Source organism: Orcinus orca, chromosome 10 (assembly GCF_937001465.1).
Source record: "Orcinus orca chromosome 10, mOrcOrc1.1, whole genome shotgun sequence".
In the NCBI taxonomy this organism is placed as follows: domain Eukaryota; kingdom Metazoa; phylum Chordata; class Mammalia; order Artiodactyla; family Delphinidae; genus Orcinus; species Orcinus orca.
The window spans coordinates 35,557,054-35,582,433 of NC_064568.1; the positions used below are offsets into that span (position 1 = coordinate 35,557,054).

The following is a 25,380-nucleotide window of genomic DNA, read 5'->3' on the forward strand; positions in this document are numbered from 1 at the left end:
CCCCAGATAGGGCCGGGTCCCCTCCAACCTAGTCCTTCCCTGACATTTGATTCTGCCTCACAGGCCACAGGGTGATGCCTGCTGGACAGAGGAGCAAAGCAGGGCCCGAGAAGAGATGCCTTGGGCAGGCTCTTGGGGAGAGTGTGAGAATGTAGAGGGGGGCTCCCTCACAAAGTCTGCCCAGGGAACAAGAGGAGGCAGGCTGAGGTCAAGCAAAGCAGGGGTGAGTAGGACGAGCTGAGGCCCCTAGTGGGTCTAGGGTCTGGCTCCCTTGAACAGACCCCTGAAGAGAGGGGGATACACCCCTCCCATGCAACCCTCCCCACACACACCCGCCCAGCCTGGGGCAGCCCCTGCCACCTGCCCACGGAAGGCCACCACCCGCTGCCGGTCAAGGCTGGTGGTGGCGGCAAAGCAAAGTGGGGCAGTGTCGGCCTAGGCCCTCTAGGGACACAGACCCTGCCTGTGGGGAGCTCAAGGTCCGGCCCACATCAGTCTTGAGGGATGAACGGAAGAAGGAGGACACAGGAGGCCCAGGCAGTGGGAGGGAAGGAGAGTGAGAGGCAGTGTGATTGCAGGAGGGAGCAGGGCTGGCCCTGGCAGGGTTGCAACAGGGCAAGGGGGCTGGGCGTGGCAGAAGCTGCCGGGCAGGGCAGGCAGGCGGGTAGCAGCTCAGCTGGGAGACTGGCTTCCCCAGATGGCCTTCCCAGACAGAAGCAAGTTAAGGAGGCCACAGGGGTTTCACAACCCAGGAAATGGGCTCAGCAAGAACAGGAGGTGGGGGAGGGGAAGGGCTAGCAAGACCCCTCCAAGGCCCTTCCCCCAGGGCCTGTGCCCCAGCCCCCATGTCCTGGGAGAGGGACCAGCCATGGTCTCAGGTCATGGCCAAGTCCCACAGCAGGGGATGCTCCCCACCCCTGCTCTCCCCCAGGACTAGCACCTTATCCCCCAGCCAGACTCCTTCTCAGCCCCTCCCTCGCCCCACACAGACCACCCACTGCCGTGGACTCTCCTCCCCTTGCCCAGTGACCTCCCCTACTACCTGTCACCACTCCCGGTCTTTCCCCAATCCATTCTTCTCACAGCTCAGAACCTCCTGGACTCCCACTGCCCTTGGAGAAGGCCCCAACCTCAGCCTGGCCCTGGCCTCCCCGCCACCTCAAATCTCACCCCCGGCTACTCTGTGAACACATGCCTCACTTTCCACCTTTTGCACAGGCTTCTCCCTCAGCCAGAATGTCTCCCTGAATTCCTCCATATCCTTACAGATTGCTCTGAAGTCCAGCCCTTCCTTCCCCACTTGCCAGGAAGCCAGCTGCTCCTCTATCTCACGTGCCCCAGCAGGTCCCCTGTGCATGTGTCTGGGATCACACTCAGCAGAGGACCTGGGTGCCTGCCTGTAGCTCAGCCTTGTCAGCTCTGGCCACACATCTGACCGGCCTGGGGACATTCAAAACCTCCACTGCCGGCTGACCCGGCCCACTGATGGGAATCAGAGGTGAGGCCTGGGCAGCACAACTGAACGTTTTGCAACTGTCCTTCCCTCAGAACCAGTGAAACACCTGGCTTTTCCCTCAGGAAAACCCATGCCTGTGGCGACAAGATTCTGCACATGATAGGGTGGGGACTGTAGGTCTCGAAGGCCTAGCCTGGTCCCAGGTGACCCCCAGCCAGCGGGCGTCACAGTGACAAGACACACCAGGCCCATGGAACTCACAGCCCCACCGGGGACAGCCACATAAGTGTGTAATTACAGAGAAGATGACTGCTGCTCAGGCAGTGAGAAGGCCTGGGGTAGAATGGGGGCCGGAGGGGCCTGTCAGCCGGGGCGGGGGCGGGGTGGTTTGCTTTAGGAAGGGCTTCAATCTGAGAGATGCTCACGGTGCCATGAGCCCATCTGGCCAGAGGGTCTGGAAGGGTAACAGGTCTTGGGACCCTGGCTGTCACAGGCTCACACTCACCCCTGCCCGTGTCGGGTGTAGGACCTGTGTGGGGCACAGTCCACAGCAGGCACAGGCCTGAGCCACTCAGCTGGCCCTAGGACTGGGGAAGCCCTGGGCTCAGCCAGAGGGAGGGCTCCAGGTCCCCCTGAGGGGGGAACAAAAGTCCCTTCATGGCAAGACTGAGGACAAGGGGGCTCTGTGAGGAGCCAGGGTAGGGGGTATGTCAGGGCCTTTCCCAGAATAACCACACCTGTGTGCCCACACGGGCACACCCACCAAACCAAACACAGTTACACGTGGGGAGCCCTGACTGCAGTTGGACATACACACACAGCTGTAACCACAGGCACATACACAATCCTATGACAACTCAGTAATGCACACACCGAGAACGACACCCCTGCTCCCCGGCTCTCACATGTTGACAGACATCCAAGCCCACGCAGATCACACAGGACATTCATACCCTCACGCATTCACCAGCACAGAGAGATCTGTGTGCACACAGGGAGCCGCGAGCACACAGGCACACCGCCACTCCAGGCTGGCAGAGATCAACTCACAAGCCTGGAAGAACCCACACATGCCTGACTACGGTCTGCCACCAGAAAGTCCAAATGTAGCTTTTTCTCCTGCAGCCCGTGGGGCACAACAATTGGGGACAGGGGAGGGAAGGGCAGCAGGACATCAGGCAGGCTGGGCCTCCCCACTGAGGGAGGTGGAGAAAGTCCCTCCTGGCCTGGGGCAAAGTCCAAAGTGTACAAGGGAAGGAGTGGGCCGGTCAGGCTCATCGCTGGGTGGCCTCCCACTGCCTGAGGGGAAGTCAGTGGAGGTTGGGGACGAGGCTGGGGGCCACAGGTGCAGTCACAGGCCTGGTGCACAGGAGGAGGGGCGGGTGCACCTGTGCAGGTAGAGCAGCCATGCAGGCACCCCACACAGCACCTCCACGGAGCTCCAGACTCACTGGGCAGAACCTGACAAAGAGAGGGCGGGTAATTCACCCAAAGCCACAAAGCCAACGGGGCAGACCCCAGGGTGGCGGAGAGGGACTCTCCGGTCCTAGCCCCAGAACTGCCCGTCTAGCCTCCCGCGGGACAGGGCACTGCTTGACAGAGGGCACGGCTCCTCCACCAGCCCCCACAGAGATGGGCCCGCAGTCCACTCCTCAGCCCCTCTCTGTGCACCTCCTTCTAGAGTCCCTGTGATTTTCCTGATTGTTGACAACAGCCTTTGTGTTTGAGAGACGGTGAGGTGGCCATCTAAGGCTTTTGCCATCCATGCCCACAAGGTGAGTAGGGCCTAGATGATGCCTTCCCACTTTAGGGATCAGGAGAAAGCTGGAGAGAGGCAGGACCATGGTGTGCCATCTCATGGTGGGCAGTGAACACAGGAACTGGAGAGCAGGGGCTGGTTGTGGGCTGGACAGGTCTAGTTCAATGGGGTCTACCCTGGGTGCCCTGCGACCTTGGCCAAGGCCCTCTGGCGTCATCTGTGAAAGGGATGATCTTGCCCTGCCCAGGAGGTGGTGCTGAGTGTAGGAGCTGTACCGCCATCCTTATCAGCGCTGTCATCCTCACGCTGGGCCCTCTCCCCACCTGCCCCACTGCCCATTCCCAGCTGTCTGATAGCCACAGGGGCCTCCAAACTTCCTTGGATCAGTGGGTAAAGGGGCTCTCTCAAGCCACCCAGCCCTGTGGTGCCCTGCTCTGGTCTGTTGCTCTGGAAAGAGACCAGGCTGGGCAAAGACAGCTGAGTCCACTGGCAGACACCTGGCCAGCTACTGTCTCTCTCAGGACCTCAGTCTCCCTACGTTGACAATGGAGACCTCTCAGCTTCCTCCAGCTCTGATGAACGACCCCACAGTTCTCCTCCTACCTCCTCCCAGCCCCAGCCCACAGCAAGCGGACACCTGCTCCAGCCTCAGGCCTTGGTGACTGGCTACTCCACTGTGCCTGTTTACCCAACACAGCCATAGACATAATCCAAAGCTTCTGGGGCTGTTGTGAAAACAGCAGCTCAGCCACCACAAGCCTGCCCTCCTGGGCACCCTGGCAGGGACCTTCAAGGGACAGCCACCCCAGCCCTGTACCCAGGGCCTCTCAAACTTCCCCACCAAAGGCCTGCTGAACCCTCTCCTCCCTAGTCCGGGCTTTACGTGCTACCTCTCGACTCTCAGGTTTCACTTTCAGCCCAGACCCTCCTGAACTCCAGGATCCCCAACCTCACCAAGCTCTGGAGGTGCTCAAACACATCCAAATGAGGCCTACTGATGTTCTCCACGCAAGTGCCCCTGGTCTCCTAGCAGCGCCAGCACTCAGGCCAGACACCCGGCGGTCGTTTCCACCTTCCCCTTCTTCCCAGCACAGCAAGGCTATCACTTCTGCCTCCTGTCCATCCCGAAGTCCTCTCTTTTCTCCATCACCACCCTATCCAGACACCATCGCCTTCTGCAGGCCTGCACCAGCCTGATCACTACCCTCCATCCTCTCCTCTGGCCCCCATGGTCCCTCTGCCCCAGTGACTAGGCAGGTCTTTTAAGACAGTAAAGCAAGTCTTGTCACCCCCTGCTCAAGTCCCCAGTGTTTCCCATTTCCCTTCTGATGAGCCCAGACCGCTCTCCCCGGCCTCCTGGCCATACCCCGCCCTGCTCCTGGGCCCCAACCCCAGCGACCACTTCTGGTTCCCTAAACAGCCACGTTCCTTTCTGCTCAGGAGCCTCTGAGCTCGCTGTTCCATCTTCCTGCTCCTCCCAAAACACACACTGGCTCTTTCTCATCATTCAGGTCTCAGATGGACACTCCCTGATCTGCCCATTTCACAGGTGAAGTGACTGAGGCTCAAAGTAGTCCAGTCCCTGGCTTGAGTACACAGCCAGGAAATATCAAGCAAGGATTTGAAGCCAGATCTGTCTGACACCTGCAGAGGTCTTGCTCCTAAACCTTCGATGCCCTCGCTCACACTCCTAGCCGAGGCCCCTGCCCATCTCCAGCCCTCCAGGCTCCTGGCCCCCGCCTACCACATCGCCAGCATTACCATTCAACACCCAAGAACCCCAGCCCCTTGGCCCTGGATAGCAAAAGCCAAAGCTCAGCCCAACCCTCACTGGGCTGACCTTCTGTGTGTCCCTGGGACAGGCAGGTCCCTGCCACCAGCTGCTGCATGGCAAGGATGTATGTATGGATGTGTGTAAGGGGATTTCCAGCTCTCCCCACTCCTCCAGCCTCCATCAGCCCCACACGTCTGCCCCCTTCCCCAGTCCAAAGGCCAACTCCAAGGGTCCGAAGGGCAGGCAGGCTGGCGGGAGGGCTCACCAGCTACGCCCTCACTGCCAGCCTCAGCTTTTCCAAGCCTCATGTCCCACAAGGGGCCAGGGCAGGGGAGAGGCTTTAGGGAGGCCAGAGGGGGCAGCAGGCAGCTGCGGCCTGCCTTTCCCTTCCCTGCATCTGTTTGTCAGGAGATCTATTTTTCTCCCTTTGAAGGGGAGTGAGGGGGAGAAGAGCTGAGTGGGCACAGCTGTTCCACCCTGGAGTTCTCCTCTGAGAACGCAGAACTTATTGAAAACAACAGAACTGTCCCCACCCTGCAGCATTGCTGCTGGAGGCAGAGTCAAGACCCGGCTTCTCAGCCGCAGCCACTTGGCCCCGTGACACTGGGCCCATGCCCAGGCCATCAGATGATAATAATCCCATCATCAGTACCACCTGCTGTTCTTCGAACAGTTACCATGAACCGGGTGCTGAGTGCTTTATACAGCTAGTTTCTACTTCTTACACACGAACAGCATGCCAGGCACGGTCCTGGCTACTTTGCATACATCATCTGTTGTTTCCAGCACAACCTGGTAAAGGTGGATGCTGTCATGGTCTCAGGTGTCAGAGGGGGACACTGAGGCACATGGTGTCAAAGCCACTTGCCCAGGTCCGTTCATACAGCTGCTTAGAGCTGCCTAATCCCAGAGATGCAGCCCAGCTGATGTCACTCACACACAAGGGGCCATCCCTGCCTGAGCTAATGCTCTGAGCCTCAGCTTATAGCTTGGAGGAAAAGAGGAGCTGGGGTCATGGAGGCTGCAGGGGACTCCGTGGCCTCTGCACCCCCAGCCCACTCCTTGAGTTTCTGTCCAGGCCTGGCCAGCCCTGGCCATGGAAAGCCTGGCCGGTTGACCTATTCCACTGGCCAGACACTGCTCCTCTCGGAGGCAAGACTGGGGTGGAGCAAGCCACAGATGGAGAGCTGGTCAGTCCCACTCTAAAACCACTTCCTGGGCAGCCCAGAGGAAGTGAGCCTCCGGAAACACCTCGGACGGTCTCTCCTTGGGCCCAGGCCTTGGAAAGTGCACAGACTGCCCCAGGAGAAGTCCCCTGCCTGCCTCCCAGTCCCCAGGGCCCAGCAACTCCACGTGTACCAGATATGGATACTGCAGGGAACAGAGGAGCTGACAGGATCCCCCACCCGCCTGTGAGCACCTTGGCCCCGTGACCACAGGCAGCCCACTTCCTCCTCTGTGGCAGCAGCCACAAATGGTGCCAGCACAGCTGACATGGCCCCTCCCCACATTTATCCCCCCTCCCCCCAGTGCCAAGCCCCGGTCAGCCTGGGGGCCTAGCCCAGGCAGGCAGGATAGCTGGTGAATGCCTGGGAAGAGCTCACCTCCCACTGTGGCCCTGTCCCCTGGAGTGCCTGTGGTCACACAGCCACACCTCAAACCTCACCCTCAGTGCCAGATGCAAGCTGAGCTGTGACCCTGACCAAGGACCGCCCCCCCTTCCTGACCCAGAATGGGCACAGTGTGGTATGTGTGGGCAGGCGTCTGAGTGCACGGATGACTGGGTGAGCCTCTGTGTGCGTGTTTGAGCGTGCCTGCGGGTGAGTGCATGTGAACACGTGTGTACGTGTGTGCGCATGTGTGCTACGTGTGCAGGCACTCATGCGTCTGCGGGTATGGGTGCCGAATGCGGCTCAACTTGTCTCCCTGTGTGTGTGTTTGTATGTCTATGCCAGCGAGGTAGGTGAAGTTTGAGAGTAGAAAGTGGGCTGGCTTTAAGGCTAATTAATTGAACTTAGGGAATGAGGCTCAGTGGTGGGCGGGAATGGCCCCCTGATCTCACACAGCAGAGTCCCCCAGCCAGCCAAGGACACATCACCTCCTCCCCACCAGGTTTGCAGGGAGGCTGAATAAACAGAAGACCCAGCGTAGACCCTGCCCTTGTTCAGCCCCTCCAGGAAGTGAGGGCCCTGACCTCTTGCCCTCCCCTCAAGGGGGAGCCCGGCGCCCACCATCTATTCACCCCTGAGACCTGTAGGTGCCTGGCAGCCAGTAGGGGTGGGAGTGAGGGGTTCATCTGGGAGGACTCCTGGGGGAAGAACACCTTGGCCACCCTGAGCACCCTCCAGTGCCCCCCAGAATCCTGTTCACTGGACTTCAGACACTCAGTGGGTAACTCACACTTACCCCTGTAATGCGGGCTGAAGGAGGCAAGTCTGGCGCCAAAGGAGGGAAGTTTTAGCTTTATAAGGGGCCTGAGAGAGAGCAGCCTTTCCCAGTATTCCTTAGAGACTCCCAGCTCACCCTGAATCTGGGGGCTGGCGATGGGGATTTAGAGCCTCTCCTCTGGCCCCAGAGAGGTTGTGGAAATGGGGGAACTGGGGTGTGGAAGAGAGCTGTGCCAGGAGCTGGAGACCTCGTTCCATTCCAGCTCAGTGTCCAACCCCTACAGGGCCCAGGGCAAACCTCAGTTTCCCTTCATGATGACAAGGACAGCCTGAGGCAGAGAAAGGGGCCAAGGAAAAGCTGATACATCTACTCTCACCCTGGCTCAGACACCACCTCCTCTCGGCACCAAACCACTGGTGGGCTCCAGGCCTCTGAGCTCCAAGGCCAAAGCCTTCCCTGGGCCCGGAGCCAGTTCTAGGCAGGGAGCTCTCAGGGGCAGGGCCAATTGCTACCTGCTCTGGGTGCCCAGCCCCATACCCAGACCAAGGGCATGTTGTGTGTTCCCCCACTCCAGTCCCAGGGCAGAAGGGGAGGAGCCCAAAGAGGGTAGTCATCCCTGTACACTGTGCATCTGCCTAAGAGGACCCCATCTTACCTGGGGCTCCTGGCTCCCCTTTGTCCGTAGTCCTGGCTCCTGCTGCCACCACTGCCACACAACCACCACCAGAAGTAGGCCCACCGCCCTCACCTGGGCCAGTTCCTGGCAGACCTGCAGGAACAAGAGAAAACAGATGAGCTGGGAGGCGCCACCAAACAGGCTCTTCCCATCGGTCAGCCCCAGCATGGCTGACAAGAGGCCCAGCTCAGCCTCGTCTGGTTCTGAGACCTTGGCCTCTGTGGACATGGCTTTCTCTTCTATGAAATGAGGTATTGGGCTTGACTTTTCCAGGGCACTGGCTATGTGTCCACTCCATGCTTAGAGTCAGAACACTATGTCTCAGCCCTTGGAGCATTCCCAGACTACAGATACAACAAGAAAGCTGTTACTAATCCTCCTGTCTTCAAGAGCCTGCCCTGTGGGCTTGGAGCCCTAGGGTGCAATCAGGTACCACCGCTTTGTGGCCTGGGGCAATTCCTCTGAGCCTCAGTTTGTCTCATCTTTAAAGTGGGGAAACTACATCTCCCCAGATGGTACTGAGGCTCCAATGATGTGGTGTGCCAGCTGCTGTGCTGAACTCACACTGGGAGTGCCAAATGAATAGTGACACTTTTTTATTCTTTGTTTTGCACCTTCTAGTTCAGGTGATTCTCACATTACTGTTGTGCCCATTATACAGCTGAAAAAATGGAAGCCCAGAGAGATCCTAGAAGGAAGGAACAGCAAAGGCAACAAGGTGCCCTGGGTCTCCTGGCTGAAAGGCCTGAGCACTTTCTCTGCAGGCCAGCCCTCCACAAAAGTTTCTCCTCCCCAGATGTGAGCCGCTCCTCCAGCTGAAGACCCCCATCATCACTCCCTCGGGGCTGAGGCATCCTCGAGCTTTATCTTTTTCTCTGTGCTTTAAGTTATTTCTAATTTTAAACTCCAATTAGCTGTGCTAGCTAAACGGTGTCAGTGGCCTGCGGTCACAGCTTCGAATCACCCCCACCACTCTCTCCCCATCACTGCTGCTGAGACTGGTAGGGGGTATCATGTGGGCTCAACAGGGCTGGATGCAGGTGGGGTCTCTGTCAGCCATCTTCCCTCCACAAGCAGTCTGGTCAAGCAGATGGGAGGGGGCAAAAGATACATCACGGGCAGGAAATTGGGTTGGGACTATCTGGGCTTTTATTAGCTCCAGCTCCCAGGAGAATGGGGACCATACAGTTTGCGGGGAGGTGAGTGGTCACCAAACAAGACTTAGCATGTGCTGAGCTTTCACTATGGACCAAGGCTGTGCTAAAGGACCTCTGACACAGGACTTCTGGTCCTCACAACTTTCTCCACCCTGCAAATAAGGAAACTGCCTCAGAGAGGCCTAGTTCCCAGCTCTTGCTCTTAAAAGGCACAGTGTGTATTTGAGCCCAAATCTTTCCTGGGTCCAGGGCTCTCGGTCTTAGTCACAACACTGTGACCTCAGGTGTCTGTGAACTTGGGAGAGTGGAGGAAGGTGAGAGATGGAGGCTTTCCCCGTCTCCCCAGGAGCCAGGGCTGGGCCTGCGTGTATCATGTGCACATCCACACTCTCACAGCCTGCCACATGCATACACATATACACACACACACCAGGGCTCTCACCTTCCCTCCCAGCACTGCCACCCCAGGGCACAGGCAACACACACCTCGTGGCATCCCCTCCTGCTACTGACACCCACGCCCAAGCACTCTCGGTTCCCCACAATCACAATGACTCCCCAAGCACACATCCTCACAGTTTCATACAGTCAGACTGTGAGTCTCCCACCAGTCATACGCTCAGCCTCAGCCCCAGCCAAACTCCTGTCACACGCCAGAGCCCTCATACCACCCTATAGCCAGGTACAGCTGTCCAAACACCTCCACATCACACACACCCGCACAACTGCCTTCTATCGGCCTGCCCACCACATCCCAGGTCAGTCCACGGCAGGAACGAGGAAACCCAAGGGACCAGTCCCCTCCCTCAGCGACTAGGTCAGTCTGGTCACAGCCTGGTCACAGCGGCTCAGTGGCAGAGAATAAGAACATGTAAGTGCACACACATACACACACTTATACAGACACACTCACACATGAGCCTGGTGGACTGACACTAACACTGCGGGCTGTATGTACTCATGACCACCAAAACCTACCCAGTGTACAAACAAGACCCTCCAGGCACATGGGGACACACATCCCAACACACAGAGGGGAGTCTGGTGACAAAGAACATAGTACACACATAGCTGCGGAGGGCACACAGAGCCTCAGGGCACTCAAAGAGGTATACACACAGGCAAGTCACACATGTTTAAAAGGACACAGAGGGTCAAGTCCCAGACCCGGTGACAAAGAACACACAAGGAGACACAGATACACAACATACCTACATGACAGATACGGACAACTCAGCAGAAGACAGGGTCCACGCACATAGGGTACGGGCCAGAGGAGAAAGGAACGTCGCTTCACTCACACCAAATCCTTCTGACCCGGTTCTGGTGGGGTTCTCAGTGGGGCTCTCCCCTCCCCGACAAGGACGAATGGAGGAGTTGGGGAAGTGCGGCAGTTCTGACGGTGCCCACCTCCTGCCTCTTCACCCTTTCCCTCCTCCGCCTCCTCCCCTCTCCCGGCTGGGCCCCCAAAGGGGTGGCATCTGGACTGGGAAGGGGCCACTGGAAAAGGGGGCTGGGGGGCGTAGGGGTGGGAGGGGAAGGGCAGGGGATAGTGTAGCATGGAGCCACGCCCAGCCCGGAGACAGACGGGGAGAAACACACAGAGACTGAAAGAAGAGAACGAGAGAGGAGGAGGCGCCGTGCCGGCTGGGCCGGGCAGGGTCCCAGCGGCGGGAGGCGAGGCCCAGCGGGCGGCCTGGCCTCAGCCCCGCGGTAGAAAAGATGAGGCGGCGGACAGGCAGGGGGCGTCGAGCGTGGCCGGGGGCGCCCCTCGCGGAGGACAGGATCTAGGGGGTGGCGGGAGGTGGACTGAGGGTGGGGTGATGGGGCGCAAGGGCAGCCGGATGGGTACTAGGAAGAGGCGGACGGGGGAACACTGAGGGGGTGGGGACGGATGGACGGACAGAGGGCCCCAGTAATTCGGAAGGGACGGTGGACCCTCGGAGGCGCGGGTAGAGAGGGCCCGGGAGCAGACGGACAAGAGTCCCTCAGCCCTTACCGCTGGAGAGAGGGCCAGACAGACGGACGGGGGCACGGAGACACCGGCGGGTCTCGGAGCGCGGCGGGACTTTCGCCGGCCGCGGCTCAGTTTCGGAAACGGGAACCGGAGCGGGGAGGGAAAGGGAGGGACGGTTCGCCCTCGGGGCAGCCCGATCCCACGTCCGGGCCCGGCCCTCACTCACCTCCGGGCTCGGGCCAGGCGCCAGGGGTCGCGGTGGCTAGAGTCTGGCTCTCGGCGCGGCTCCCGGGCGCGCGCGCGGATGGGGGTTCGGTGCGCACCCGACCCGGACGGGCCTGGTGGCCGGTGAGGTACCACCCGGGCCTCGGCGCGGCGGGCGAACGCCGGGGGTCGCTCAAGTGATCCCGGGTCCGCAGCCTCTAGCTCCCGCGCAGCGGCACACGGAAGTGCGAGGGGGCGAGGCGACGCGGAGCGACCTCACCCAGGTGCCGGCCCCGGCCGCGGCCCCGCCCTGGGCCCGCCCCCACGAGGGCCCGCCTCCACCCGCGGCCCCCGGGGGTCTAGCGGCTAGGCTTTCCCTGGCCCGCCACTCAGTGTCTGGGCCTCTCCGCCCGCCCCGGCACCCCTCGCCCCCGCCCGCCATTAGGGCACTACCAGCCCTCAGAAGGGGCCTCATTTTACGGAGGACGCTGAGGCCGGGGGGTTGGGGTGGGGGGCGATCTCCCCGCCCCACGCCCCGCACAGCGAGCCGGAGAGGCGCCGGAGGGGGTTCCCCAGCTCCCAGCGCCCGCGCCCGGGACTCCCGCCCCGCCAGCTGGCCCGCCTCGCCGGGCCCTCGCTCTTTCTCTTCCTGTTGGCTGGAGTGCGGACGCGGCCGGGCTCCGTGGCCGCCGCCAGGCCGGCTAGTCCCGGCCCTGCCCCCGGAGACGAGTGGGAAGACTCCAGGGCGGGAGGCTCTAGATGGTCCACCACTGCTGGTCAAGTGATTCTGGGAGCAGTCCCTACCCCGATCCACCAGTATTCCTCCCTCCTGCCCCTGCTTTTCAGAGTTCCCCATCGCCTCTGGGAGGCTCCTGATCTTCCTTTCCAGACTTAGAACTTGGTTGTCTGACATAACTCATTCATTCATTTCATTCACTGGGTATCCTCTGGGCCTCAAGTCTGGGGAAAGAGTAAGGCGCAGGGAATCCATTCCCTTGCCCCCAAAGATCAGAAAACCAAACCAATGACTCCATACTCCAAAGAAACGTCACTTTTCAGAGGAAAAGAAGAGGGTTCCAGTTCCAGGCCTACCTCCTGGGGGACCACCTAGAGGACAGTCTGCACAGCTCTTCCCAGCTGAGACCTAAGGGATGAAAATGGGAGGCAATCCCTGAGGAAGCCTGACCTGATCAAGGGGCCCACAGCTAACACAGGCCATGGCCAGGACATCAGTCTTCTCAAAGAGCAGGTGGCTGCAGCTGTTAGAGTGGAGTGGGCTTGTGGGGGAAATGCATGGACAGAGTGGCTGCAGGCAAAGAGACGGGCTGGACAGGGGCAGAGGTGCTGCCATGTTGTTCAGGTGGGAGGACCCTAGGTTGGGGAAGATGGGTGGGAAGAAGGGGCCACACCAAGTGGGTTACAGGGCTGTGGGGGTGGGAGGAAGGGGTGTCCAATGAGACCTCCAGGGATGGAGAGCCTGGCAGAGATGTGAATCCTGAAACTGTTTTAAATGTGTGTCGGTGGGGGTGGCGGGGGTGGTCTGGACTGGAAAGAGAAAAACTACAATGATTCTTCCCACAAATGGGAGGCTGGGGTGGGGGGCGGGCGGCTGCTACTCTACATTCCAGAAGGAGGACCTAGTTTGAAAACTGGTTATTGTCTAGGTTCCCAGCACTGGTGCCTGTCCCCTACCCCACTGGGGGAGGCTCTATCCACCAAACTGAACCTTCAGGTCACACTGGACTATCATTTGGGAAATAGGGCTTATGCCCTACTCCTCACAACTAGTCTTTTGTACACACTGTTCCCTGGGACTGAATGCCATTTCCCACCCATCCCCAAATCTCTACCTCTCTTTGTTGTGTCCATTCAAATGCCACTCCTCTGTGATGCCCAGCTGTGAATCCATGGCACTTCCCTGAGCTAAGGGACTCCATTCATTAGTGTGATTTGTGTCCTCACAAGTCACACTACCTCCACCCCATGGCTTCCGTGGGGTTGGGCTGGAGGAAAGGGGAGCAAGTTGAGCTTTAGGTGACTTTTGCTCACCTGGGATCAAGTTTCCCTCCTGGCTCCTCCCTCCAGGTCCACAGAGGCCAACCTAGCCTCTCCCTCAACATCAACAATAGGCCCAGCCTGTGCCAGGGATCACTGGAGGGAGGGCAATGGAGGGCTGCCTCTTGGGGAGCTCCAGGGCCAGCCACCAGACCTTTGCTCCCACACCCCGAGGTTCACCTTGGAAAATGGAAAAGAAGAATAATCTCTATCACTGATGGAGCTTCCCCGGTGCTAGGTCGTGTGCTGGGTACTGGATGTGTGCAATCTGATCAGTCCTCAAGGCACTTTAAGGTGAAGGCCACTATTAGGGCCACTTTTGGTGATGAGCAAACTGAGTCTCAAGGAGAGATGAAGCCACTTGCCCAATGATTCACAGTTAGTAAATGGCAGAGGTGGGATTCAAACCAAGGTCCACCTGGCTCCAAAGTCCAGGGGTTCTCAGTCTCAGCACTACTGACCCTTGGGTCAGATGATCCTTTGTTGTGGGGGCTGTTCTGTGCATTGGAGGATGTTTAGCAGCATCCCTCGCCTCCACCCACTGGATGCCAGTAGCTCCCCTCCCTTAAGTCGTGACAGATAAAAATGTCTCCAAAAAGGGAACCCTCCTACATGGTTGGTGGAAATGTAAATTGGTGCAGCCACTATGGAAAACAGTATGGAGGTTCCTCAAAAAAACTAAAAATAGAGTTGCTATATGAGGCAGCAATCCCATTCCTGGGCATATACCCAGACAAAACTATAAATCGAAAAGATACAAGCACCCCTATGTTCATAGCAGCACTATTCACAATAGCCAAGACATGGAAACAACCTAAATGTCCATCGACAGATGAATGCATAAAGAAGATGTGGTACATATATACAATGGAATATTACTCAGCCATAAAAAAGAATGAAATAATGCCATTTGCAGCAACATGGATGGACGTAGAGATGATCATATTAAGTCAGAAAGAGAAAGACAAGTACCATAAGATATCACTTATATGTGGAATCTAAAATATGGCACAAATGAACCTATCTACAAAAGAGAAACACAGACATAGAGAACAGATTTGTGGTTGCCGAGGGGGAGGGAGGTGGGGGAGGAATGGATTGGGAGTTTGGGATTAGCAGGTACAAACTATTATATATAGGATGGATAAACAACAAGGTCCTACTGTATAGCACAGGAAACCATATTCAATATCCTGTGAAAAACCATAATGGAAAAGAATATGATAAAGAATGTATAGGGCTTCCCTGGTGGTGCAGTGGTTGAGAGTCCGCCTGCCGATGCGGGCGACGCGGGTTCATGCCCCGGTCTGGGAGGATCCCACATGCCGCAGAGCGGCTGGGCCCATGAGCCATGGCCACTGAGCCTGTGCGTCCGGAGCCTGTGCTCTGCAACGGGAGAGGCCACAACAGTGAGAGGCCCACGTACCTCAAAAAAAAAAAAAAGAATGTATATATATAAATATAAAAATATATGTATAACTGAATCACTTTGCTGTACAGTCAAAATTAACACAACATTGTAAATCAACTATCCTTCAGTAAAATAAATTTTTAAAAAAATGTCTCCAGACACAGTCAAATGCCCCCTAGGGGGCAAAACCACCCCTTGTGAGAGTGAGAACCACTACTTTAGAGCAGGACTGGTGTTGCAGGAACAAGAAGGATTTAAATTAGACACCAGGAAGAACTTTCCTGGCCCTCAGGGTTATGCAGACTCATGAACTCAGGGGCTGTGGGCACACACTAGCTTCAGCCAATCTTTCTCCTATGGAGATTCCAAGGGGAGGCGAGATGTCCCCAGAGAAGGGCAAGGGGCTGAGGCTGTGCAGGCCACACTGTGGCCAATGCAGAGAAAGGATGCAGGTGGGCTTCCCTCTAGAGACAGGTCCTGGGACCAGGGGACCCAGGGAGAACAGGCTTGTGTGGGGTCCAGGGAATCCAGGCCAAGCTCGGATGGAGCCACTCTGCATGTCGGAGTTGCCCTTTGGTGCCACACTGGGTGGGCCAGGGCACAGTCCAGGTGAGCTTGCTTCTGTGCCTCCACAACCCGACTGGTACTGACCTTAGAAGGGCCTGCTGAGGCTTGGGAGCAAGTCTTGGCTGTGTCACATGCTAACTGTATGACCCTGGGCGGGTGACCACACCTCTCTGATCCTGAGTTCTCACCTGTGAAATGGGCTGATGACAAACCATGTTGGTGGTTACGTGTTGGGTGAGATGATGTGTGTGCAGTTTCAGCCAGGGTGGGCACCTGGTGAGGCTAAGCTCACACTGGCCAGGGGCACAGGTAAGGTCACTTTGCCAAGTCACAGGCTGTCGGCCTCGGAAGAGCCCTTGTTAGCCTCTCACGATATGGGGCATAAATCCCCATGCAGGGCTGGGTCCACAGCAGCCACCCGGAAGTGGTGCTTTCCCTTTTCCCCTATCCAGGTTTGCAGCCAAGGAAACAGGCCCAGCAGAGTTAGCACTGAGCAGTCTCCAGACTCCTACCCCGAGCATCCACCCAGGGCTCTCCCCCTGCAGGCTCCCTGGAGGGTTAGTCCAGAGGATCGCCAGCCTGACCCCTGCAGCTTCCACCCCACCCAGAGGCCATTAACCCTGGGGGCCCTCACACCCCTCCACAGGAAGGCCAGGACTCAGCCAAGCAACCTGGAAAAGGCCTGGACCTCCCTCCATCTCTGGGGCCCACCCACCTGAGGGGGCAGGATGGGGTCCCCCACTTGATCCCTGCCAAGAGTTGGTCCTTGTTCTGGCCTCTCTGCCTATGCTGCCTCTCTGTTTCTGCTTCTCTGTATCACCATCCCTGTCCCTGAAGCTTTGGCTGCCATCACCATCCCCATCACATCCAGAGCACTGGCCTGACCAAGGGAGAGTGGGCTCATGTTTCTGGAGCAGAAGGCCTAGGCCAGCAGGGATGGTGCTCCTGGGCAACTGCTGGGGATGGCAGAGCCTGGATGGGTCCTGTTGGGGGTAGCGCATGCAGGTGAGAAGGGCACTTGGAACATGGTCCAACCTGCGGCCATGCCTCAGGTCACCAAGATGACCATGGGCAGGGATTTCCGCCTCAGGCACTGGGTAAGCAACAAGTAAGGGAAGTGGCCTTGGGGGTAGTACCAAATGGTAGGGAAGTGCCAGGTCAGGGGCCTGAACAGGCCAAGTTTACATCCTGGCTCCACCCTGGACCTGTGTCGTAACTGTGCCTCACCTTCCTCATCTGTGGAATGGAGAAGAGAACAGTAATATTGGCCTGGTGGGTGGTTGAGAGGATGGAAGAGATCAAGATTGTGGGGCACTAGGGGCAGAGCTCAATCCATGCTGGTGTTAACTACCAAAGAGTTGGTGAGGCCGGCTAATGGTCCACAAGTTCTGTCCTCAAAACATCTTTGGGTGAAACTTGAGAAATACTTGCGGTAGACAAGGGGAAGGTGCTTTCTGGGAGTTCAGGGCACAGGGCTTTCCCCGGGCTCTCACAGAGCAGGCAGCCCCTGGACTACCCCAGTCCTGCACTGACCACCGCACAGCCCCTGCTCTTGAGTCCCCTCTTCGGGCTCCTCTACTCCTCTGCCCACCAAAGGGGTGTGGATGGGCATTGGTGTTGTCAGGGGCAGTCACGGACTAGCAGCTATCCCCTGGCACAAAGACCCAGGTGACCCCCCAGCTCTCCAGCATCACCCCTACTCCCCCATCACCCGCACACAGCAGCACGCCCTCTGCTAAGATCTGCCAGGTTTTACACTAGGCTCTGACACCTGCGGAGTCGAAGGGGCTCTGTCACCCACAGGGCGGGGAGGGCCGCCGGCTTCAGCAGCTCCCTCGCTCGCTCACCTGCCTCAGTCTCCCTCCGCAGCGGGCAGCTCACCGTGCCCAGCTTGGCCGGTGGGAAACGGGGGACGGCGGGTAGGGGCAGCCTCGCCCCCCAGCAGCGGCTGCGGCGCATACGCCCCCGCAGGCACGCCTCCCGCGTTCCGGGTCCAGCCTAGCCTACCTAGCCCCGGGGAGACCTTTCCGAACGGCAGGCGGAGGCGTCCGCCTCTCCTCGTGACTCAGGCCCGGCTATAAATGACCCGGCTGTATTCCGGGGTCGCGCCGTCACCTGGAGGCTGGAGTGGCGCCGCCTCCTGGACCCGGGCGCTGGGCGGTGTCTTCTCCTTGCCCTTCGCTGCTGGCTCCGTCCAGGAGAGTCAGGGAGACTTGAGCACGCCCGTTTCAAGGATGGCGCAACCTAGAGCCTGGGCGAGAGTGTCGTCCAAGGCACCAAAGCCTGACCTCTGGGTGGGAGGACTGGGGCTGGGGGGTGGCGGGTGGTGAGAGATGGGGAGGGAGACTCACAGAAACCTAGAAAAGTAATGAAGTAATGACACACATTGGCTGTTCTGATGAAAACCAAAGCAAATAAGGAAAATAATGACAAGTTTACAGAGAAAAGTAGAGATTTCTCATAATTGCACGGGTAATTTCATCTCCTCAGACAGACCTACCCTCCACACTGTTGCTGTATCTTAGAAATTGTCCTACTGGAAGGCACAATCCGGGCAGGCTTTCTGGAGGAGGTGACTGTGAGGAGGTGACAGAGCAGTCTGGGGCTCAGGACCCCTTAATCATTTTACCCTAGGGCCAGGATGAGGGATCCTAGGTTCCTGACCCAGCCTTCACCCAGGGTTTGCCAACGACTCTTGGCCGGGCTGTGAGCAGGGGCAGTGAGCAGTGCCTGGAGAGAGAAGTGGTTGGGCCAGTTGGACCAGCAAAGCCTGAGCAAGGTACTTGCGCAGCCAGCACCCTCCATCCTGGGTGTGCTCATGCTGTGCTTTGCTCTTGAAGATGCCATTCGATCAAGCTCTTAGCCGTCTAACAAGGCCCCATGCAAAAGGTCCTCCTCTAGGGAGACTTCCAGATTCCTGTCTCTAACTAAAGAGGTCCTCTGCTTCCTATGAGCCCTCCCCTCAGTTCTAACCCACTCCCATCCCCTCTGTCCAGGGCCTCTCCTGAGGCACCAACCACATGGTGCAGACGCTCCAGAGTAGGAAGAACTAGCATGCAGCTTCCACAGTAACTCACTGTGTGACCTTGAGCAAATGCCAGCCATCTCTGAGCCTCAGTTTCCTCATCTGTAAAATCCCCAGCCCTTGAGGCTGCTCTGAGGATGGATTGAAATGCTGGCTGCAGAGGGCCCAGCCCTAGGCCCAGCACTAGAAACAGTCAGCTGGGCTGTTCATGTCCATCTCCCCGAGGCTGCGAGCTCCCTTGGCAGACATACACCTCCTCCTCAGTGCCCAGCAGCCTGTGGTGGGCAGAGACAGAGGTTGCCAGGTGAGGAGCCTCCCCAGGGAGCTGAGTCTCACCCTTAGGCTACTTGCCCACCCCACCACCTTCATATGCCTGGGCCTTGCCTCTGCCCACAGGATTCTGCAGGAACGGACTGTGGCCATCTTGGCCACAGCAGCTAGGCCTGTGGCCAGGCTGCTGGGCAGGCCTGGGCAGCAGGAATGGTGAGCCCTGGGAGCCAGAAACACAGCCAGTTCGCAGGCCAGCCCCTCAGGGCCTGTGCGCACCAGGCAGTCGTCCCAGGGCAATAGAGGGAAGAGTGGCAAGGCTGGAATTTCTGGATGGGGGTGGCATTTGGGTCAAAGGCTGGGATATATAATCTAAGTCCTCAGGTGGGGCCCATGTGGGAACCTTTACACCCTCACTCTAGGCCAGTGGGGTGAGAGCTCCAGCTAGTTGCATCCAGCTGTACCAGGTTTCCCCAGGTGGGCACTGGAACTGGGGCCTCAGCTTCAGGCCACAGGCCTAGGATCACAGGGAGATTTGGGAGCCTTGCAAAGAAGATGAACTAGACTTTCAACTTGGCCTCAGGTTTCACAACCTGGAAGCCTGGGAAGTTCATGCTGATGTGTGCTGTAGCTCTACTGTGTTGCAGAGCAACCATGCTGGTCTGTCCTTTGGGGTGGGAAGGTAGCTTTCTTGTGTGGGGGGCCACTCTTTGCCTCGGGAGCAGCTCTCTGGAGGGAAAGCAGAAAGGATGAGGAGGGAACTTGGGGAAGTGTGAGTGGGTTTTAGTGCTGGGCAATAGGGGTTGTGGTGGGAGTGTTCTGTGAAATCTGGCTTTGGGTTCTTGTGTGTGCACCTAGGTGCCGGCTGGTGTGCACGCGTGGGGGGCTGGGAGGTGGGGATGGAGGGAAGCTGGTGGCAGTGATGCCCAGTCTTCCCTCCTGTTCCTCAAGCCCCCTCCTTCCACACCACCCACATGAAGTCGCCGGAATCTAGAGGAGAAGACTCCAAGGAAGCCTCTGCTGCCCACCAGGCTCTTGAGAAGCCAGGCTGTGGCCAAACCTCTGGGCTGGGGTGGGCCTGAGCACACACAGGTAAGCTAGTTTGTGTCAGGGGTGGGGATTGTAGCAGAATGCAGCTAGAAACAGGCCCCCGATGGGCATGCCTGAAGAGGTGCCTGGCAAGCACTGTGAAGCTGGAGCCTCACCCTGCGGTGCCTCTGACTTGCTTCAGAATCCCGGGAGTCCCCTCTGCCCCTCCAGGCCTTGATAGCTCCAGCTATACAAGAGAGGCGACAGGATGGGACGTATTAAGTTATCACTAGGATGATACTGGCCCCTGCCAAGGACAGGCTGAGCAGTTCAAAACAGCCTCTCGTTTAGTGCTTGGGGCAGCTCCAGTTTACAGGTGAGGAAACTGAGGCTCAGAAGGGTGAGGTCACCACCCAAGGCCACTCGGCAGGTCAGGAAGAGGCGGGCCCCCAGGTCTGTGTGAGGTCGCAGCCTCCAGCCTTTTCGCGGGAGGACCTGGTGGCTTCAGAGGCAGAGGCTCCTAGTAGTTAAACTTGGTCTCTGGGTTCCCCTCCCAGCTCAGCCCTCACTGGTTGTGTGACCCCGGGCAGGTAGCTCAGCTTCTCTGAAACACAACGAAGGATGATAAGAGAGCCCTAGCTCTCCGTGGCCACGAGGATTAATTGACCCAGTGAGGGTAAGGAGGAGGCCACTGCCTTCCCTATCCCATCTCTCCCTCCTCCCCAAGTCCGCATGAGGACATGCTGGGAGCACGGACAGGAGTGGGCCACTCTGAGGGTTGCAGGCATCAGGTTCAGCAGTTCCACCCAGATACATTCTTCTCTTTACCCCTTGGCTAGGAACATCCCCCAGGCACCATGGCGAGCCCCCCAATTGCCATCCAATTGCCTCCACCTGGGTAGAGCAGGCATTCTGATCCCATCCCACAGAGGAGGAAACTGAGGCTCGGGTAAACCCCCGCCCAAGGGCACACAGGTTGTTAGAGGAGAATGAGGCAGGAGCCCAAGGCCTGGCTTGTCCATGTGTCCTGCACAGAGTCCCTGCCCCTTCCTTAGACAAAGGCAGGATGCTGTGGTAGGGACCGGCTCTGCTGCCCTCCAGTTGGTTCTGACAGGGGCATTGTCAGGACAATTCCTCAGGAAACTGGAACGGAGCAGATGTTCTGTCTGGCTTAGGCCAGGCCCAGATGGCAGCGTGGACTTTGGCCAGTGTCCCCACCAGAGGAGGGGATGGAGTCCAGCATGATTTGGGAGGCCGGGCATCTGTTTTCCTCTGCCTGGCAGGGATGCTGGGCTGGAGCAGCCGCATGCCTGGGTGACTGCCCTCCAGTGTCCCCTCTTCCCTTCCACGTGCCTGCGGGGTTCCCAGCCCACAGTGCAGCCCAAGCCCCTGAGCCTGAGCCTCCTGAAAAAGGCCTGTCCTTATAGGTTGTGTTGAAGGGCAGTGGCCGAGCTCAGGAGGCCCAAGCCTGAGACCAGGAGTCCCCTGGCCATTGGGGGTGGGCTTCTTGCTGCGAGTTCAGCCACTCAGTTGTGTGACCTTGGGCAAGTCACCTCCCCTCTCTGGCTTCAACTCCCTTATCTCTGAATGGGGTTGTTTATAGCCCCTCAGAGGCTCAGGGAATGTAGACAGAAGAGGGTCTAGCACTGTGTCTAGATCAGAGTGAGCTCCCAATAGATTACTGCTATTTTTGTTATATGATTTAATTTTGATATTATCAGGGTGCATTTAAGGATGGGATGGGAAGCTTACATGGCCAGAATCCCTCTGCATAAAACCTAAGGCTCTTAGAAGCTTAATGCAAAACATCTCATCTAACTCCCCATCAAATGGATGGGAGACTAAGGTCCCAAGAGGCAAAGTGACTTGCCCAGGTAACCAGCACAGACTCCAACAGAGCAAAGAATAGAACATAATTCATTGTTCTTTCCCTTCTGCAATCATTTAGCAAACACCAACTGCGTGCTAGACCCTGTACTAGAGCTGAGGAAGCAAGGACAGCTCCACCACAGGGTGCCCCTGGCCTGGCCCAGAAAGACAAGGAGGAATTCCTTCTCGGGCAGTGGTGAGGGGGCAGAGAAATCACTCACAGTCAGAGCAAAGACTACATCCAAGGCCAATCCTAGGAAGAGCGAGGTTAGCCTGTGGGGCTGGAGCATGAGGTGCACAGGGTACCTCAGGGATCAGTGGGGGATTCACATTCTCAGGGGCCTTGGATTCCATGCAAAGGCCTGGGTCTGCGTTTGGGCCTGTACTGAAGATAATGGGAAATGAAGCCTTGGGAAAGGGGTTTTCCAGGCAGAAACTGGAAGCGATAAGGCTGGGAAGACAGGCATTCTAGGCAGAGGAAAGGGCAAGGGCCTGGAGGCAGGCTCGGCTGCAACAAGCCTCTTTAAATGAGTGCGTAAGTGCGGCATGGCCTTTATCATTCATGCTGCCCAGGTCTGTGCGTCCAATAGGGCAGGGATCAGAGTGCCCTGCCACATGCTACTGATGGCACCTGCAGTGCAGGGGTGGAGACACAGCTGATGCAAAGACCTCCACCCACCCACCCCCATGCCCAGCTCCCCCCACCCCCCCACCCCCCCACCCCACCCCCACCCTACCCCACCCCCCAAGGCCAGCAGCGCCTGAAGCTGATTACAGCCTGCTCCCTGAGCACAAGGTTTGCCGACATGAAAGGGCACACATGGGTGTAGGTCCAGGGAGATTTCTCTAATCTTTGCCCTTCTGACCTTTGCTCTGTGAGCTCACAGTGCGCAGCCCTGAAGGATGGGCTGCTGGGTCTCCGACCAACAGACTCATGGGTGAGGGTGTGGCTGTGTGTAGGGGGTTCCTGAGTCACCTCCAACCCTCTTCCTTTCGCTTACTGTTGGTTCTGGAACCTTTACTTATGGGTCTCTGGGCTCCCTGGTGTCATCACTCTACCACGTGACCTTCCTGGTGCCTGTAGGATTGAGCTTTAAACTGTGCATGTCTTCGTTCCTTTGCTAGCTGCAGGGTCACACCCCCTTGAGAGCCATGTCCTCTCGTCCAGATCACTCCCCATGCCACCACACACATGGCCACCACCCTGTGAGGGTCAGGCATACTGTAGGCTGTTAGCAAAGACTGGCTTTCCCGGGGCGGCACCCCATGCCCAAGCAGTGCTCGGCAGCATCTGTTCACTTCACGTTTGTTGGCTCCCTCTGGGCCCTGGGCCTCCACGGGCAAAGGGCCAAGGAGCTGCTTCCCCATGGAAGTCAGGCTGTCTGGGATTGGCCTGAGCCTCTGGGGCTCCCTGTCCTGTACCCTCCTGCAGCTCTGGCAGGCACTGCCCTGGAAGCTCCTCTTCGGATCCAGAGACATTCCAGCCCTGCCCTGGGGAGAAAGATGCAGTAGGCGGGGATGTGCCCAGAAGAATTAGGAGCAGCAATGCACGATGAAACAGCTCGGGGCAGACCTGCCTGTGCTGCTGCCCAGAGCACTCAGACACAGGATCCTCTCCCTGACCTGGAGGCTGACCCCTTGAGTCCCCACCTCTTGCTGCTTTAAGATGGGGAAGTTTGGGGTGGGAAGTCACCATTACTTCCTCCACCATCACCCTGCAATTGTTGACATGGTTGAGTGTACAAGGACGCGTCTGTGCATAAATTCTTGTGTGTGAGAGGCCTGGAGTGGGGGCAGCAGTGTGGGAGAGCAGGAAGGTGCAAGTGCACACAGCGGTGAGAGGAAGGCCAGGCTCCAGCCAGCAAGGGTGCATGACCTCCAGAGACAGCTCAGGCTCAGGGTTTGCCCTTGAGGCACCCTCATTCCCAGCCACCCCAATGCCAGCATCTGCCCTCCTAAGACCAAGGCCTGGGCACCTGAGGGGAGGAGGGGAAGGGGACAGTGGGGAGGAGGATGAGGATGGAGAGTCCACTGTGGGTCCTCTGGAGCCTCCTCATTCTGGCCTCACACTGTGTCCAAGAGGCCCTGGAGTACTCTCCAATCAGCTCTCCTGGCTGCCAAGGGTCCCCAGAGCAGCCTTTGCCCCCAGGGCCTGGGCAGAGGTGGGTCCGTGGAGACTGTGGGATCCTGAACTCTTGGATCCTGCACTCAGAGGTCAGCTTCCTTGGAAGGGCCTCCTCCCCAAAGAGCTCAATCTTTATCTGTGTCTGGCAGTGGTCAGCCGGTGTGGGGAAGCCCAAAGGCACTGACTGGGCATCAGAATAAAACTTCACAATTGCTGCCCCCGCCCAGTGCCACAGAGCTCTGCCAGAAGGTAATTATAGGTGGCCTGGGATGGCTGGCTCTGCTCATAGCCCAGAGTGCAGCAGGCCCATGGGCCTCAGGGCTGCAGGGAACCCCTGCCCACCCCATTTTGCTCTGCCCCAGGCCTTCAGGTTCAAAACATTCCAAGTCCCCAGCTCCAGGGCCCTCCACCAACCTTGATGCCTACCAATCTTGGAAGAGGTCCCCTGGGGGTCCAGGTGGAATCAGGACTCTACAGAGGATGTGGTGAACATGAACTTGGTCTCAGAATCTTAGAATCATAATAAGAACAATAATTCCAGCCCCTGCATATCAAGTACTCACTACCTACCAGGGCCTGAACTAATAACAATGTTTATTAACTCACAATCTTTCCACAAAGCCCTTACGACGTGGGGACCATCATTAGCCCCATTTTACAGGAGAGGAAACTGAGACCCAGGGATGCTAAATGACACACCGATTCTCGCACAGCCAGGACGTGGCCAAACTGAGCCTTACATCCCAGACTGCTCTGAATTCCAGGCCAGAGTTCATAGCCACTAGGCCAGTCTACCCCTAAAGCCACAGAAACAGGGATGGGGGTAGGGGGCACAGTTGGAAACTGGCCTGGGTGGAGTCAGACGAGCGATGGGTGTGGAGGTATTGGCAGCTAGCAGGGGAGGGACAGAGCTCCCCTTTCAGAGACTTGTTCCCCAGCTGTGAAGGCTTGTGCAGACCTTTCTGTGTGGCCTCACGGGGTGGGTATCCAAGGGGCAGTGAGAGGCTGGGGGAACAAGGGTAGGTGCACACAGTCTGACTGCCCCACTGTCAGCCTTCTCGGTCCTGCCCAGGTTCTCCCAGACCAGAGGGAGCATCCTGCCTGGCCCCACCTGCTCCGGCCCCCACAGTATTCTTCCCTCATGACCTGGGAAGCTATGTGAGGACAGGGGCTCACACAGGAGCTGCACCGGGGACCCCTATGTGCCCCTTGCACTGCCCTGGGCCCAGTGGGGATGCCTGAGTCTGCCGGGCATAGAAGGCTTGGGTCCGGCCTCCTGCAGCACAAGCCTCCACCTCCTGGGTCCTTGCCAAGATTTATCTCTGGAATTTGCCTTGGAAAACTCCTGGTTCCTGCTGATGAGGGCAGAGCTGTGCCTGGGTTCAGGATCTCAGTCCACACTGTCCAGAAGTTCTCATGGGCATCTAACTTCTCATTTGCTGTCTGTCATTCTTTCCCATTCTCTTCTCCGTTTTTCCTTTCTGGTTCTTGCAGATACAATAGTAAAGAGGCCCTGGGTTCATAGCTCCATCTCCATGAATGACTAACTCCAAATGACTTCTGCGCTGACCTTGTTAGTAATCAACAATGAACCCACAGACTTTTATTGGGTCCCTACTCTGTGCTGAGAGTTGAGGAAAGGTGAAAGGAGGGGCTGACAA

General features: G+C 57.9%; 1 protein-coding gene across 5 annotated transcripts in view; it reads right to left on the reverse strand.

The window, feature by feature from the left end:
- The window catches only part of PRKCD (protein kinase C delta), a 39,248-nt gene extending 21,977 nt beyond the window's left edge, over positions 1-17,271 (reverse strand). For 2 of the 5 annotated variants that reach the window (XM_012532392.3, XM_049693583.1), the window contains exons 1-2: positions 11,394-11,633; positions 8,033-8,146 (exon numbers count right to left, since the gene is read on the reverse strand). The gene's annotated coding sequence lies outside the window, so the exon portion shown is untranslated. Of the gene's footprint in view, positions 1-8,032; positions 8,147-11,393; positions 11,637-17,251 lie in introns of those variants that run through there. The other 3 variants (XM_049693584.1, XM_004267914.4, XM_033424605.2) reach the window with 3 other exon arrangements.
- Between the last annotated feature and the right edge of the window lie 8,109 nt (positions 17,272-25,380).